Source organism: Venturia canescens, chromosome 7 (genome assembly GCF_019457755.1).
Source record: "Venturia canescens isolate UGA chromosome 7, ASM1945775v1, whole genome shotgun sequence".
In the NCBI taxonomy this organism is placed as follows: Eukaryota; Metazoa; Arthropoda; class Insecta; order Hymenoptera; family Ichneumonidae; genus Venturia; species Venturia canescens.
This window is the reverse complement of record NC_057427.1, coordinates 6,703,014-6,720,995: the sequence shown is the minus strand read 5'-3', so window position 1 is coordinate 6,720,995 and position 17,982 is coordinate 6,703,014. Positions and strand designations below refer to the sequence as shown.

At 43.8% G+C, this 17,982-nt stretch overlaps 1 protein-coding gene and 1 long non-coding RNA gene across 5 annotated transcripts in view; one reads left to right on the top strand and one right to left on the bottom strand.

Moving 5' to 3' along the window:
• Positions 1-17,982, top strand: part of Sema1a (semaphorin 1a) — a 91,304-nt gene that overhangs the window by 35,776 nt on the left and 37,546 nt on the right. The window lies entirely within an intron of this gene.
• Positions 3,177-17,982, bottom strand: part of LOC122412882 (uncharacterized) — a 41,669-nt gene continuing 26,863 nt past the window's right edge. The window contains exons 2-3 of the long non-coding RNA XR_006261446.1: positions 3,400-3,578; positions 3,177-3,226 (exon numbers count right to left, since the gene is read on the bottom strand). This is a non-coding gene — a long non-coding RNA (uncharacterized lncRNA). The remainder of the gene's footprint in view (positions 3,227-3,399; positions 3,579-17,982) is intronic.

Below are 17,982 nucleotides of genomic sequence, written 5' to 3'. Positions count from 1 at the left end.
AGAGTTTGATGGACTGCGCCGGGGACAAGACGAGAACGACGGGAGAGATCGTAAGAGGGCGGTTTGCCCATGGGGTGGCTTTGAGGTTGAAGTAAGCAGAAGAGAACGAGCGAGAGAGAGAGAGAAAGTGAATGGAAGGAACGGTGCGACGGAGGAGAAAGGGGGTTGGAAGGGCGGGGTGGGTCTCATTAGAGGCTCTAACGACCCGAGTGCAAGTCACTCATCCCCCAACGTGCTGATTCACTCTCTTCCTCTCTCTCTCTCTCTCTCACACCCCATTTCTGTCTTACCCATTAATCCCTCGATTCCCTTAACTCTCAGTTCACTTTTACCTTCTGGATAGTTTCCTCTCCTTCTTTCTCTTTATCGCTCCCTTCATGAAATTCATTCTCACGACAGAATCAGGGGAACCTCGACGTTCTGAACTTCGACGTTCGATAAAACGTCGATCGGATTTTACTTAAGGATCTTCTAATCCTACTGTCAACTTCAAAAAGAACCGAACGCACTTGCAGCTTTGATTATTCCTTGACTTTTCCGGGTGAACACCGATCCCTGCGTAATTTTCATTAAATGTTTATAGAAATCTCATTGCAGTTGATCGTCACTCATAATTTCTTTCAATAATCGTCGATAACTCGGATTTTTATCGACGACGATGATCCGATCGATACTTTTATCTTTTACATCCGCTATTAAAATTTGAAGTTTTCGGGTCGAGGTCCGATTGTCCGAAATATGTAAATTTTTTTGAGGAATATCCGAATTTCAAATTTCCCATACAACCTTGTTCTTTCTTCCTTCCGAGCAGTAAAATTAACATGAACGTTTTGCCAAGTGGGCTATAAAAAATGTACCACTTTATGATAGCACGTCGGATACACAAACATTCATAAAAATCGTAAATTTACAATCCATTTTTTGGGTGCATTCTTGCGCACGCACTGCCAGTAGGGAAATAGTCGACGAGTACGAATAATTGAAACGTCATGTCAAGGAAAATTAAAAATTCCAGTGAAAACTCGTCGCTTTTGCGAACTCGAGGGTAGAAGCAATTATAAAATTATAGATTGCTGTATGTATTAAGGTTGGCGTAGCGGAACAGTGCAGTCAGAAAAGTGATGCAGCAGGAGGGAGAGAGAGCGTCGAAGAGCGTACATCCGATATGATTAATAGCTCGGAACTTTAATGGCTGAATCGCAAATAAGCGAAATGGAACACGCGTCTCTCCCTCCCGTTGTCAGAATCCCTCCGCCATTTTCACCCTGCTGTTCAACATGTTCGCTTTTATTATTAAAACAAAAAGCAGAGAAACCGTTTATTCTAGCTCAAAATGAAAATTATCCCGAAATGTCTGACTGTCACTAATATTTTTCTCTCCGTTGCTCTCCCTCGTCTTTTTTTTATGTTCAAATTAATTCCGTAGATGTTACAATCCCGTACGTTTGCGTAGATGTTTCATGAATTTCAGAGGGCACTGTTTCGATCTTTTCAAGAGGTCGGGCCACCCGAGTTTCAGCATCTTCAATTCCATCCCGAAGCTCCGCAATTAACACCGGATCGAATGTCAAGATAAATAAAGTATTTCGTATTTGGAGGAAAAATGATTAGAGATCGATCCTAAAAATGAAATAATTAGAAGCCTCGAAATTTGGAAGGCGCTAACTGAGAGAGCCTTTAGCAGCATCTCCACTATTCTCAAAGGAGATCTTCCCCATTTTCCTTTTAGTTTCAGAGAGCGTAGCACACTCACACACAAATATTGAGCGCCATCTCGACAAGGTAATCTATAAGAGAGCCGTATATGCGTTCACCATAATAAAGGGTTATCACTACCAACTCGGAATATATACACGCATACGTACAGTTAGGGAGAAAGATAGAGCCAGGATTCTAACTTACGTATACAGAAGAGCTTATATGCCCGTTAATGTGTAGTTGGTTGTAAATTGAGGAGTTTGCGTTCCGGGAGAGCTGCTCTTCAATGTAGTGTATATCAGTGGGCGAGAAAGAGACAGCAAGGGAGTGAGGGAAGAATGAGCGAGGAAACTTGGTGCAGTACACACGTGTACATTGTCGTACTGCAATGTCGACTAAATGTGAATGGCATACGCGGGGCTGGTCTTCTTCGCGTCGTTGTCCTCAGTAGCGTGCAGGGAGAGATTTCTATAAACTGCTTCTACCTCCACCATATAATAGCCGGGGTTTAACCAACAAGTAAAATTCATTATATGTGTACCGTATCATTTTGTCCATTTGGGAACAAACGCGTTATTCGACTGGTATAAATGTAGGAGAATTTGTAGGGAAGCTCGTCTGGTAATCGAATTAAGAGAGAGATTTCGATTTAAACATTTGAATACAGTAATGAATAATTAAATAAATGTTGTCCAAATTTCAAGGCCCGAGGATACTTTGTTCGGGAGAGAATAATAAAAAGGGATTCTCCAAACTAACACGGTCTCTCGCGGGTTTCAGTGCTTTTCCTCTCGTTGTATATGAAATTTGCAGGCATCGACAAACAGTTCTTGCAGAAACTTTGATGAGTGATGGAAAAATATCTGAAGAATGTGTTCACAGCTTCGTAAAATCTATTCAACACTTATAAAGTTTGGAATTAATGATTTTTTTATTCAAAAATCGTGACTATTGGGAGGTTAAGTCGTATGTTACTTTCATGATGGCAACGTTGCAACCGCGCGCTTTTTCAAGCCGGATACTTCGTTTCCCGATCGATGCAACTCACACTAGGGACTTGCAATAAAATGTGAAAGACGGGTGAGAAAATATGGATGTAATTGATAAAAACTTGTTTTTTTAGACATTCTTGCCACGCTTTAATTACGCCCGTGAAAAATTCTGTCAATAACAGTTGTACAGACAGTACAAGTTACGAGGTCATCGCGTTGTCAAACTCACACAATAGTTTTTCTTTTGACTAACTTCGTACCAAATGAACTTCCTTAAATCGAAGAGATCCTTTGAAGAAGTTAGAGTTCTTTGGGAAGTGGAAAATGTGCAGTTACCGTTATCTTTCGACGAAGCTTAGTTGCCGAGACATCGAATGATCGCTGATGGCGATTCACTGGAGCTTGATGGGCGAGCCATTTTCGTGGCGCACCTGATCAGCTGCGCGCCGGAAACGGTGCGGATCCGAAGGATCCTTCTCTTCGAAATCGTACGATTTATCGATCCTCCAAACCGTGGGTCAAATTTTTGCGAGAACCTGTACGGATGAGGGACAAACACACGTTAATCCTTCGGGTACATTAAACGACTTAGATCCTGGCATATATATGTATAATACTTTAATGCGCCCCCGTAGCCAGGCGCTTGTTCCCGTCGTTACATACTCTGGGATAAGGCAAAGTGAGTAGAGCGGTGTTCCTATGTACGAACCGTTGCCGGGCTCAACGACGGGGATGGAATACTCGCATCCTCAATTCAAGAGGCTCGCATTCGAGTCGCTCATTTCGTCGCGAACGTAAAATTCCTCGTTCCCTATCGCACCCAGCTTGCATCTGTCTTGGAGTGTTCCTCTCGCTCTCCCCCTTCAACTCCGTCCATGTAATCCTAACCTACAAACACATATATCCGGATTATGTACAGTCTGCTCTCGCAAAGTGGGCGACGTGAGCCTTCTCGCTGAGGGATGGAAAAACGAGGGGTTACTGAGGGGCGTCGTCGCGCAATCATTCAATTTTCACTCGGGTCTATTTGATTCGTCCGAATTTCTATCCGCGAATGAATCTCAAACGGAGTGAGCGGAGAACACTCCAGCGGCGGTAATGGGTAAGCAGTTGGTGGCAAACGAGGGCCACAGAGGACGTGCAGCATATGTGGAATACGAGTTTGTTTTTAAGAAATATCTCTGAAACATTACAGCGAGTGACCTCATTGTTGAACCTCAAGTTTCATGCATTTCGTAACCACGACGATTTTTCTTCTCAATTGACCATCGTAGCTCATCAACAGCTGTTCAGTTTGTCTCCAGCCGTTCCTCAATGAGTACACGAATTTAATGTTATCCTCTGAACAAAAAAGTCTTTTCTTGCACGATCGTTTGTACGTTTTTTACTTAATCAAAACACCAGTTAGGAATATTGGATTGTTTTTTTTGTGGTTATTTATTCTGGGTTTTTCAAGCATTCTGTTGATTAGAGTTGTGATTGTAGTGGCTGGAATGAATCAGCCTGTATTTGGTACGAATATGCTGCGGTGGTAGTGGTTACGTACTAGAGCTATGGCTCACAGAGCTCTTGATGGTGATGGGTACGTTTACGTTCAAAGCTCGTTAAGGCAGATATATTTTTGATGTTGCGATCTTCGTTCTTCTCCTCGGCTCTTTTCGTCTTTGCCCTCTCTCCTTCTCTCTTTCGATCTGAGAGTTTATAGCGCGTACAGCTATTGCAGATCTAGTATCGTCCGAGAGTAATAATCGTGCTTCGTAACTGTGGACGTGTGTGTGTGTGTGTGTGTGTGTGTGGGTGTATTTTGTGCTCTGGGACGTTTCGCGTACGATTGCCAGGCTTAACGAGAGCCAGAGTCCTACTCATTTTTTTTATTCGAGCCCTCGGTCGTTTTTTTTCCTCGTGGAATATCAGCATCAACCCTATTTAATTCCACGTATTCCCGAAACGCAAACTTTTCTTTCTTCCTTCGTATTTTTCATACGCCCACAAATGTCCCTACCACAGAATAAAAAAAGATCGTAGAAATTCTAGCACTATGAAAAATGGTGATATAATACGTGACATAAATTTCGTTGTACTCTGAACGGTGAAGTGGCTCCCGGATCCTCGTGTTTTTCGTCACGGACGACCTGCTTTTCATACATTTATCACAATTTTTTATCAACGACGTTATTAAATAAAAAAATGCTAATACTGAAAATTCAGCTGTTTTCGGCGTTGTCAATTTTCATAAAGATAAAAACACCTTCGAAATAATCGGATAAATTTTTTCTTTTATTGAAAGTTTGAAATTTGCTATTTTCTTTTCCCGTTTGTCATTCGCACGGCGTTCTTCACCTTCGTTTTCTGTTTCATTTATTCGTATGAATGAAAAATTAGTACTGAATAATGGATAGGTATACAACACATGGAACGGTCTTTACGTAAAGGGGCAAAGTTTGACAACTTGGCCTCGTATTTGTCACGTCGGTAAATTACGAATTCAAGCCCACGTCATGAATACTAACGGCGAGCGCTGCGTTACGAAAAAAAGCGACGAAAAAAGAAAGTATATAAATCCTGAGGGAGGAAAAAAATTCGCATAGGTCCGCCACGATGGACAGGGTCACCCGGCATCCCTTGACTCATTCTTCTATGCATATGGAGCCGAGGGTGCGGGCACCAAGATACGTCAATTTTTTACTCCTCGTCCCCTTAGATAGGTTAAATTCATCAATTTCACTATTTCGAAACAGCGTGGCTGGGCTTTATACAATTTATCTCCGGAGTCAAAAATTTTTCAATTTTTGTCCTCAACCACTACATTTCGAGAGACCAACGAAAATAGAAAAAGCAAATGTGCCTGTGAAAAATTCAACGTCAACGTTGTTTGTACTTCGTGGCAACGAACACTCTCGTTACTCTGCGCAGCTAGAAAAAGCCGCACTGAGAAAAAGTTCGTTAATTTAACGAAGAGCTTCGGCATGGTTTTAACGAAGAGAACCGTTTTATTGCACTTTTAATGAATTATTTTCTTTTCCCCCTTCGTATTTTTGGGAGAGTGAAAAATTGTCCATTCTAAAACCGAGAGGAACTATGAATTGGGACTTGATCATGTAACGATGTAAATATATAGCAAGAGAGGAAGGGGAAGAAGGGGAAACCCGAAATTGAGGAAAGAGAAGACTTGTCGTTTGGCCATCGACGGAAAGAGAGCACTCGGTCTGTGCCGTCAGAGTAAAATCGACTCGAAGTCGATTTCCATCGAGGCACCTCTTCAAGGATCGACGTGACGACGAGGATTCCTCAAGGAGCGGTTACTTATTCGAATATCTGATAGTATCAAATCTTTGCTACACCGATATCTTCTCGGTGTTTCGAAAACGACGACGACAACGGCACCAATAAAAATGTCAGGTTGAAAATTCTCCACATTCACACGTATGAGCTTTCCCTCCCCAATTTCATTACACAGAAATGAAACCGACTTATTTTTAAGATTTATGACAGTTAATTATCTGACTCGAAAAATAAAATTCGTTACGGCGATGAAATATTTATCGAATGAATATAAAATTTCGATATCCACGTGTCAGCATGAATCCGTTATTCGCATTTCAAACAATTATCGAAAAATATTATTTCGGTAGAGAAATATTTGCACGGAATGCTGTTATTTTGGCCGAGTTTATCCGGAGGCTGCAACCACGAATTTCGCTGTGAAGCTGCTAAAAAATGTCCATTCATCTGGAATTACTCGAATTCGATGAAAAAGAGGAAAAAAAATCTTGTTTTTATACCCGCAATATTTTCGTAACGCGGTCACAAATTACTGGTGATGATTTTTCAAGTGATACAAAAGAGAACGCGGATGGAAATAGCGTGAGATGCAACGATTTTTTTTTTGTCACGTTCGTGGTTCGTAGCTGAATTGTGAGGAATATCGGAACGGTTTATGGATGGGTTTATACATGCAAATGGTCAGAGTTTACGATGCCATTGTATTTTGTCGAGGGATCGGTCTGTTCGGAGCTACAAGAAGATTTTCACCGAAATGTTTGGATTATCAAATTTGTCAAAGTAAAATAAATCTCGAACGAAACTCGACGAGATTTTCTATCGAATTACCATTTTCGGATCATTTTTCAACTATGAAAAAAGAAACAACAATAGATTTTGATATTCTAATTTTATCGAAATTCCGAACACTGAGGCGATACGAATTTTTTTCTCTCGCCGGGCTTATAATGAAAAAATTGAATAAAAAACGTTTTCACATAACGCGGAGGCTTCGTTATTTATCGTTCGAATAATTGCAATTATTCGCTGCGAGTTTAAAACTTGTTTATTTGTATTCACGCACACGTCAACGAGGTTGCCAACTACTCAAAAGATTCTCACCGGGAGAAGCACTTTTCAAAGGGTTTAAAAATTTGTCGAACGGGCCGTGCCGCTATTGAGCATGTGCGTGTCTGTTTTTTTTTTTTATAATCCCTGTATGGAAGATCGAGACGAGTCCTCCAACTCGAAATTCCCTATTTTCCCTTTGCCGGATTTGCTATTCCGTCGTGTCACTGGGGAGTAGTTAGGATGCGAATCGCTTGCAAAAGAGCCATTTCTATGTATACATATGGACAATCAATATTGCAAGCGTTTTTTGAACTTTTGCCAGGCAAGAGAGACAAAAATAGAGAATGAGGGAGACAGAGAAGAGAGTCAGGCAACGGTCAGGCCAGTAACCCTCTCCCGCATTTCTTTAATCTTGGTAAAAGCTTCGTTTATATTTATGTGTACATCTCACTCTCGAGCCTCTCCGTCCGAAAGCTGTCCTATATCACTCAGCTTTTTTGCCCTTTCTCCCTTATCGTTCTCGCTCTTTCACCTCTTTTTTTTACAACCTCCAAATTTCACGGAGTATATCTTTCGATGGGGCTGTACAATTCTCATTTTTATCAACATCTCAATCGTTACGATTGAATTATTCACTCGGATATACACTATTGGAATAAAATAATTCAATTTGTGCCCTCTTTTTTTAATGCTACTTTGAAAAAGCTATCGCGAAACCAATATTATCGATTCGCTGATGCAGTTAGCCGTGCACCCTCGCGCCCTCTCGTAATTAACACTTCCAATAACGCCCAGCCGATAGCTCTGTCCAATATTTATCTCATGCTCTCTCGCTCCCTCTTTCGGCCATGGGAATTTTACTCGAAATTTTGCTCAAATTTATCACGTCCCGGAGTGTCATTAATAAATCGTGAAAATGAGTAATTATGATATAACGCTGTGAAGGTCGAACCACCGCGTTGTCAAATATATGGGGCCATTTATTTGAGAAAAAAATTAAATTATGAGGTTAAAGAAGTGAGAGAAAAATTTATGATTTTCGTCCTATCATATGTTTTTCGAGCCAAAGTGTCTTCGGCGTTATAGTATACACACAAGTCAGTTGTTAAAAGATTAAAACGCAAACTGGCAGAGGTTTTCCGCCAAGTCGAATGGAATTTGACCTTTTTCATAATTTTTCATTCAGCCTCATTCACGGAATATGCACAAGGATTCAATTGTGAGTACTAAAAGCTCCGTATACAACCGGAAATATCGAAGAACAAGAGAAAATAATAAATATGAAATTACAATGCGCGCTCCGCTGTTACCTTTCACGGGATTTTCTCTGTTTCCACGATACACAAAAGAAAAGCGCGATAATTAAGAGTACTCAGAGAACAGTAATTATACGCGACTTCTCATAAACTCTACTTATGAAAAAAGGAGATGGAAATAACAAGAAAAATACAATGTTGTTGTATCAAAGTTGGAATTTATTTTAGAAGAGTACGAAGAGGATAATTTTTTGCTTTCCAGTTTTTTTTTTTCATTCGTACTGCGCAGCTTATTTCACTTCGGTATCTCCGGGCTTGACGTTCCCGTGCAAAAAAACGTTACGTGGAGATGAGTAACGAAATTTTTCGGAGCCATTTTTTTTGCCACCGGTTGCGCGGAGTCCGCTAACTCGAATTTCATTTCCGCGGAAGTCCTTGCGTTTTCATAATTTCTGGTATGTTTTTTTTCCGCTCGCGTTCCTTTAGGGCGTTTTTTCTTCCACGATATTAAATCTCGAAACCATGTAGGATATTCGATATTGTAAAAAAATCGGATAAAAAAGAAAAAATATGCGAAGTACACTTTTCATCGCGTTTCGCAACCCGTTTCTCGCTGCTGTAACGTGAGAGTGCTCCCTCCCCTCCCCGCCCGTTACTGCCTTTTTCTCCGTGGGGCGTTTGAGCGTAAAACACAAATTATTCGCGTCGATCGGTTGATCGAATACACTCAAAGCGTGTGTCGCGCGTAGAAAAGGTAAAAAGAGGGAGCGGGGGGAGGGCGGAGAATGGAAAAGGGGGTTGGGGGATGCGACAGTACATCGGGAGAGCTTTTGTTTTCCTCTCGAGCCATTTAATCTCGCATCCCTAGGCTGGCTGTTGGATCAGTCGACTGGGGCATCGGCAACACCAACCCTTCGGGACCATCATGGCGTATAAGCTTTTCCGAAGGCGTGGGAAAGAGGAAGGGGGACGAAAAAATGAAATTTCAAAAGGCAATATTGATTACAGACAAACTACCTTCGAGTTGGTGTCTCGTTCACTTTTTTTTTTTTTTTTTTTTCGTTATTCAATTGCTTTTCGTTACAGCCCATCGTCAGTTTTTTTTATCATCGTTAAATCATAGAAAAAAACCGATACTCGGATTTTTGCTAGAAAAAAAATGTATATCTTTTGCACCAATTGCCAGAGAGCGGAGCACGAAAGCAGACTTTTCTATTCACACTTTCACAACGTGTCTAGCCCAACATTTTGACAGGTCTTTTTGTTCACATTCCCATCGTGGAAGCAAACGATGCGAGTCATTCATATACTTTTACCACTTTCGTCACCTCCGGTTTTTCCATTTTTCTTTACCCCTCGCATCCCCTCACCCCTCCATGTGGCCTCTTTTCGAAAAGTCATGCAGAAAAGAAACTCGAGTGACCCGGTGCATATTAGCCCGTTGATTAAAAAATATCGATCGACAGATCATGAAAACTTTGTTGCCCTCTCAATATTTTAAGTGCAAATGATCACAAATGATCGCGAAAGCGTGACCAGTCGCGTTGTGTACGCATAAACAGCGAATTGGTTCGGTGCGTGCCGGGAAAATGGCTTTGATATAGCTCATTAGAAAGTTTCCTTGTGCTCGATGCCCCAAGGAGAGAGCAAGGGTTGTTGGATATCTTCTTGCAGCATTCACACTCTCCCTCTCCTCTCTCTCTCTCTCTCTCTCCCCCTTTCTCCATCTATCCCATTCTCTTTATCTCACTATATGTAGCCCGGAGGATCTCTACTGTGGCTGGTATATTAGATAGAAGGGGACATGGTATGGGGAGGGAGGGTTTGGCGCGTAGAGCAATTAACCAGGTTGATCATTATGCTGCTTCTGAGCCCCATATACGTATATATTTAAATACAGATATATGCGTGCTACTTTGGTGAATTAATTAGTGACGGCTAATTGCGGGTATACGGGCGTGAATAAAGCGACGGGAAAGCATCATAGTCCAAAGATCTTTCTCATGCAATAATTGTAAGCCCCGCAAATAAGCCGCATTGGTCATCGGTTCCTTCCTTGAGATATTCAACATCTGGAGCTTCAAATCGATCCTCCGGCGTAATGAATAATTCCGTTTGGATCTTGTACTCCGCCGCGTTCCAACTTCTTCTTGGCTGCTGCTCGGTAATACGTTTGTTCGAACGAGCGAGAAAGTTGGAGGTGCTGGTGAGAGGCTGAGATTTTTCACGGATTTCCTGGTCCTCGGAACTGCGTTTGACTCTTGAACTATCGGACAACTTGTTTCCAAGAGAATTCATGATAATTTTCTTCCAGACGAACCTGCCAAGGGCTTGTGTTTCCGTTTAGGGTAAAAACGTACCGCCCGGTACAAAACTCTCTGCGTTTCTTCGCTCCTTCCCTTGTTCCGTCTTCCTTCGTCGAGGCTTCGTCGAAAATAACGAACCGTCGAAAATAAAAGTACGAATAAGTACGACAGTGAAGTTTATTACGTCGCACGACTTTCCAGACCGTTCATTCCGTTGAACCGTTCTCGCGTGCCAGCTTTCCCATCCCGCGTTTGTGTGTCTCCGGCCGTTGTTGCGCTGCACCGTTCGCTCGATAAGATAACCCTTCCTCAGGGCGTTCGTCAGGTGGGAGCACGAGGGATCGCGAAGCTCTCAAATTCGAAGATTCCGTGTCATTTTTTTTCCTCCTAAATTCAGTCCTCCAAATATTAATCGGCCAAGCGGATGCGTTGCGAGGGAGTGCGAAGTGGAAAAAGCGGGATCCGGTTATCAGCAGGCGCGGATTAACCACAACCAATCTCGAGTGATATCTCCGCAGCTTTGGATATCCGATGGGAAAACGACTGCGGTCGTTTTTTATTTTCAAACTTTGATTTTTAACTAGCCCGCTCGATCGGAGTTTAGGCGCGGTTTTCGGGAAACCTCGTATACAGTCGACAAATGGCATAGTACGTGGAGAATACAAGAGAGTGAGGGGGCTGCTTGTGTGCTCTCCGGTACAGGGAGCCGCGGGATCGCGCTGTCACGCGACGCCAACAACGACGACACGCAAACCCATTTGAATGGTAATAAGCCCGGCCTGGTGAGCAACCCTCTCTCGGCGTCTCCCCCCCTTTCCCTCCCATTCCGGGCTCTCCTCTCCGTTGTTTCCTCGTCCTTCCTCGTCGGCACGACCAATCATTGAATATGCCAAATTTGTATATGCACCAGAGACCCATAGTACGTTGCTTGCAATGATGCATTGCTGTACTCCACGCTCATCCCTCCACTCCATTCCTCTCGTGTTCGTGCACTCTCTCTCTCTCTCTCTCTCTCTCTCTCTCCGGCTCTCTCCATGCTGGGAACGACGAGTGCGATAGGACGTCTATTCACATATAGGTATATGGATTGACGCGTGGTGCCTGCCACAGCGACGACGTGTCAATCAATTAGCAGCAGTAGAAGCAGCGAGCGTCAGGGACGCGAGGGCGGCAACGGCTCGGGAGAGTGAGAGATGCAAGATGAATCGCTGGAGAGAGCGAGTGAGCGATGAAGAATCGGTGTTTAGACAAAGACAGCGAGATATGTCGAGAAGCGAAACAAAAGGGCGGAGCCCAAAGAACTTTGGTATCCGTGCCGACGTCGTTGAGCCCTTTTTTCTATGGGGTTACAAGACCGGAAGCGTCGTGACAAAGATTTGAGAGAAGTTGGCGGAGGCGAAGATCGAGTAGGAGGCAGCGGTAAACGCGTCCACAGATGAGTCTCGTTAATTCGCTTGAGAAGGGCAAAGGGCCCCATCTACGGAGTGTAGCGAGCGCTTGCTCTGCATTCCAAATAGCTCTCTCTGTGATGTTGGACACTCTCGGGTCTGCTTGCTCCTTCCCGACCCTTCATCTTCCGCGTCTCGTCCTCCGTTCCCTCCTCCTCCCTTTATAGTCTCCCTTTACCGACTCCGCTTTATGTCCCTATCTACGCGATACACACATTCGTACGTGTTACATGTGCCTCATGTGCGATCAGCTTGATCAGCTTTCGATCGATTCGACATGGCTGTCCGGGTTCGCTCGTAAAGCGATATTAATTGCGATTGGTGTCAAGACGCCACTGTGGCCCCGAGCACCATTTCGCCTCCGCGCGCGGTTTGTCGTGCGTCGAGTCTCCGACGCTGAGTTTTTTCGTCTGACTCGCCGTCTCTCTCTCTCTATCGCCGTACAGCGATATCTTGACCTCAATTTCCCGATGCTAATTAACCTCAAGAACCAATGGAGCGGTGTACAAGAGCAGCGACCAGCGACAACAAACCACCGAAAATAAATCTCTCCGACATGCTTTTTGTGCCCCAGCGAGTTAAGAAACGGCGACAGGGCCCGGGCACTTGACCCAGCTTTAAACATTCCTTAAAAAGCTCTTGCGTAAGGATCGCCCCCGCGTTTTTTTTCCGCACCGAGACAAAAATTATCTCCTCGTAAATACGAATGCGGAGAATCTCCGGAGAAGGAGAAATCGAGGGAATTTATTTGGCGGCCATTGTAAATACAGTGCGAAGAGTATGGGAGAGGCGGAGAAAGAGAACGACGCTATGACGAGAGGAGAAGAATATTTAGAGCCCTCGAGTCGCGAGGAATGGTGATGCTCCCGTCAACGGATCATTTATCGCCGGCGTTCACGAGCTCTCTCGAAAACATGAGTTTAACGAGACACCCACATCTATCTATATCCATGCATATACATATCTATGCGCCTATGTAAATAAAGCGAGAGAAAGGGCGAGGCTGAACAGTTGGGCTCGAGCCTGTGCAGGGAGATGTACGCCGCGTTTCCACCAAGGCTAATGATATTAATTGTTGGACGAGCGTGAGATATAGAAACTGTGAGAGGACGCCGCGGAATTGGTAGAACATATCTCTCATAACTTTCCTACCAGCAAATTATAGAAACGTGTATCTGTGCACATACGTGCACGTCCATGAGAGGATGTGCGTCTGTCCGTGTGTATTTACTTGTATAGAAATGTGTCATCGAGCACACAATCGACAAATGGAGTGCATTGTACTCTCACATTTTCTCTCTGACTCTCTTCCTCCCTCTCTCTCTCACTCTTCGTATCTCTATGCGGTTATTTCGCTCTGCCCCTCGTGCCCCTGAACCCACATCTCGAGTTCCTTCGACCGGGGCGAGTACGCAGAGGCGCAAGTGCTGATGGTTTGTTGGGCGGTCGCGACGCTAATTAACCAGCAGCCCTGAACCGAGCTTTCAGCAACGTATACAAAGAAATAGCAAGAGAGGGAGGATCGTGTGAGAGGGAGGAGGGGAGAAAGAGATGGACAAAGAAACGAGAGTAAATTCAGTAAATGAGAAGAGAAAGAAAGAGAAACTTTTGCAAGAAATTAATTGGATGGAAATAAAATGCGAGCTCAAAATGCTCGCCAAAAATCAGTACAGTCATTTGAGTATCTTTTTACCGTTTTTGTTTTATTAGTACCTCGCAAAATACCTCTTAAACTGAGTCAAAAAACTAGTTATTTTCCCAAACGTTTCTAGAATAACCACGTGAAAAGAATTCTTATGATATTCTCTCAAGATTAAAAGACTCGAGTTTTTCAATTATGTTATTAAAAATAAGAAATAAAGAATGAACGCCTCGTGGATGATCCATGCATCTTTTTTTCTCGTGCAACAAAATAATTGCTTTTTATTGCCGGAAGACTTTCTCTCCCCGTGTGTCTTCAAGACACAATGTGAGAGAAGAATCCCTTTTGTTTTTCTCAACCCTCTCCTCTCACGGTCCACTTGCTTGAAATTTATAGAACAACTTTATGAGGATTTAGAGCTGGTGAGAAGAAAAAACATAAACTTGGGGGGAAAAAAAAAGAGAGGAAAAATTCGCTCATGCACGTAGTCTCGCCTCGAGATTTCTGATTTACGTCAATGCGCCATATTGTTATTATTTTTCTCCTTTTTTCCAACCTCAATCGTACATACAAGTCGTGCTCTCCCTCCGCTTCTCTTTTTGCTTCTCTCAAATCTCAGCGAAAAGCTCAATTCATCGCGAACAAAAAATGTTCTTTGAGCAAGCCAACTAACGCTGTGTTTTCCCTGCGTATGGGCTATTTTTAATTAGCGCATTGTTCGGGAAAAAGAAAAAAAATAATCAGAGGAAAAGTCTCGACAATGAACCGCTTGCGGTCTCGCTCTCTGTTCCACTTCCTTCCGTCAAGCACACCTGTGCGACTACCATACTAGCGCACACGTGAGTTCTACCGGCTCCCATTATTTTTTAAATTGTCCCTGATATTATTGCTATTACCAACATTCTAATATTCGAATAATAACACGGGCAATATTCTGCCCAACTTTTAAATTACTTTCGCAAGAGCTTTTTTCAACAGCTCAACATTATAATATTTCGAGGCAGATAAATTAGGTAAATGCAGTGACGTTCTTTTCTTGCTTCTTTCGTCACCTACTTATTCGTCGCAAATTGAGGCACGAGCCGGCGCTTTTTGTGTCGACGGTTATTACTTTTCACTTATAAAATGCACATCCAAAGTTGACGAAATGCGGGTCTCGGAGGAGTGGAAAAATGAGAGGAGAAGCGTGAGAGCACCTTGTTAGGTGTTTCATGTACATATTTCATATTTAAGCTGAAATATATGAGGCGTTCGGTGTCACAGGCACGAATCTCCTCCATTTTTTATATCCTTCTCTCCTTCTCTCCCTCCAGGAAATCCGAGGAAGAAAAAACACGGAGCGCTACACGGCATGCTTAAATATTCAGAGGAAACGTAACGTTTTTTCAACTCCAACTGCCTGTTTTTATGGGCCTTTTTTTGTCTAATCGGTAATCGCGAACGGAGTTTATCAATTGATCTCGCTGTCTCCGACGAATAATAATGTCTCGAGGCAATAATTCTGAGGTGAATGCAAATCTGTATTTCGGAGGGACATTTTTAAGGTGGATATTTGGGTTAAAGCGGAAGATTTGGGTCGGAATGGCTCGGATAATCGAGTACGTTGGGGCGACCCGCGGTTGGTCGCTTCGGTTCTCCTACTCTCGCAGCATTTTATGATTTTTCTTATTTCCTCTTCGTGCCCTCGTACTTCCGTGCTCTTGTCCCCTCGCACGTGCCAACGAAACTTGTATGAATCACGTTGCATGCGAAATGCGCGTGCCGTGTGTGCAAGCACAGTGAGAAAGAAAAGGAGAGAGAGAGAATAAGGAAGAGAGGAAGGGGGAAAAAGCACGACTCTTAAATTCGCCTCTTCTTCATCTCCCTCACGAAATAGTGCATTCGTAGATGGCACCGGCTGGTGGAATCGCGCATAGAAACAGGCACCGAGAGCGAATCGGAGAGCTCCCTTATCTCTCTGTTTCTCTTTCTCCGGCTTGAGATCGCGCACAGCTCTCGACCACACGACGACGAAATTCGTGTGCCAGAATGCAGTTTTCTCCCTCGCCGACGACTACGCGGTCACACACCGAGGAAAATGAGAAGGGACGACGGCGGGCGAGGAAGAGGGAATGGAGGAGGCGGGGAGGAAGCGGAGAGGAGTTTGTGCACTCGGGTCGATAGACTTTGCTTTTGATATCCCTTCAGCCTAGCGTAGCGTTCTCGAGCCAACTCAAATCCCTCTGTGCCCTTTCACCGATGAATTCTCCTCTCTCCCTCTTCCTTGTCCTCTTTCTGGCATTCAAGCAACCCTCTCACCCTTTGAACCTACCAAGACTCACCATATTGTTGCCTAATTTCTACAGTTACTTCACATCTTCGATATATGCATGCACTTTAGCGCTCGGGTATGCGTGATATCCTACTTAAATACGCGCATAGTCGAATTGGGGAGATCCAGTTACTGCGTGGACCGCTCCGGATAAATCACGTGTTCTCGTCTCTATAAATCCCGCTCTGGCTAGATCCTTTGGAGCGGGTGTCACGATTTTATACAACTGCAGCCTTCTTGAAGTCCCGATTGTTCGATAATTGAGGCAAATGTAAGGAATCGATGAAGGGAAAAAATCGTGACGCGAACGACTTAGCATAATGTCGAAAAGAGGAGCGAAACTCGAATGACTGAGAGAAGTGGGCGAAAAGTTTAAAGGAGCTTATTCGGAAGTTGAAAAGCCTCATTGTAGGCTCTCGTCGTCGCACGGAGCGAGAGCATGAAGAGAATGAATCGTCGATGGCGGGGGTTAATGGTGTCGATGATCGCACCAAAAGTTTCTGCGAAAGCGATTTGTTCGCCGCCTAGTATGAATGACACTCGCTGCTTTCTCTCTCTCTCTCTCTCTCTCTCCCTCCCGATTATTACAGCGTGTTGAATCGTTTGTCATATATCACTTCGGCATTCGCGGCCCCGTGGGACTCGAACTCTCCCAGTACCAATACGGATTAAATGGAAATGCTTGCGTTCGCGTGTACGCCGGCCAAATGCAGTACGTGTAGGAAAGCTTCCAGGGATTGTTGTATCGCGTAACTCGCGAAGGAGAAACGTCGGTAATAACCAATCCCGTGCGGCGGCGTTAGTGGGAGGCTCTGCCCTTCCTCCGCGTTCTTTCCACCGCGCGTGCATCGGCTGTGACCAATCAATTACTATCTCAATAGCGTCGCTGCATCCAAGGGAAAAATAACCCAAGTCTTTTCTTATCACAATCCAAAATCCAATGATTTCTTTATCCCGGAAAACTCGAACCCGACTATTGGGGGAGGCTCTTCGCACACATGAATGTGTGTACAGCACGTACATAGCTGTAAGGATGCTAGCACGCGCACGGGAGCTATCAAGAGGCTCGTAGAAAGTTGAGAGATCGGTGAAGCGACGTGAAAAATGATCGTGTTACGCGTAACGACATAACGCACCCGGTAACCGGCTCTCCGCATTGCCATTTTTTTTCTTTTTTTTCAAACCTTCTCTCCTTTCCTATACCTGTGTATCCTGTCGACGCTGTGTCTCCGCTCGTATAAAACTCGAACAATATTCGATAATAGGGCAACCGTGTGTCTTGTTCCATCCATTAAATTTACTGTGACGCAACCGAGAGCGTCGTATCCTCCTTTCCTCGCGTGTAACAAACGTTGATAAATCTCGCGATAAAAGAACGACTGGAAAATAGCCAGAGAACTGGAGAAGTTGCGACGTCGATTATTTCCCAGTTCGATTACATTTTTTTTTCTCCTCCGTTCCGACGGGGCTTTCTCCCTCTGTTATTTCTCGCCTCGTTCCTATCGAGCGGGGATGGAAAATACAAACTCTGAAATTCCAATATGCTCTGACTCCTCGTCTATATATTTTTTAACTACCTGCACACGGCTATGATTAGGGGGAGTGTGACGAGTTTGAAAATATCGGGAATATGTGCTGATCGAAAAAATAAAAAATGTGTTCTCTGGTCGAGTCCAATTTATAAAATGCTTGCACACGCGTTCCATGTTTGTTTTTTTTTTCAACTGGATTTTCGGAGTTCTGAAACCGTCTCGCTCTGCGAGCACGAAAGTTTACCGAATAAATAAATGACGTTGTAAAGTTTTGAACAATAATTCGAAGACCCGAATAATCGTGACACACCGCGAAACGGCCGTTCCTTCTTTCACTAACGTGTGATATACCGTGCGGCAAGAGCATTGAGAGCCTCTCTTATTAACGTGGCAATTTGATTCGCCGATTAAATTTCAGCTCTCAATTTGTAATTCTATCGGTGATGTCGATGCGCCGAGTAACTA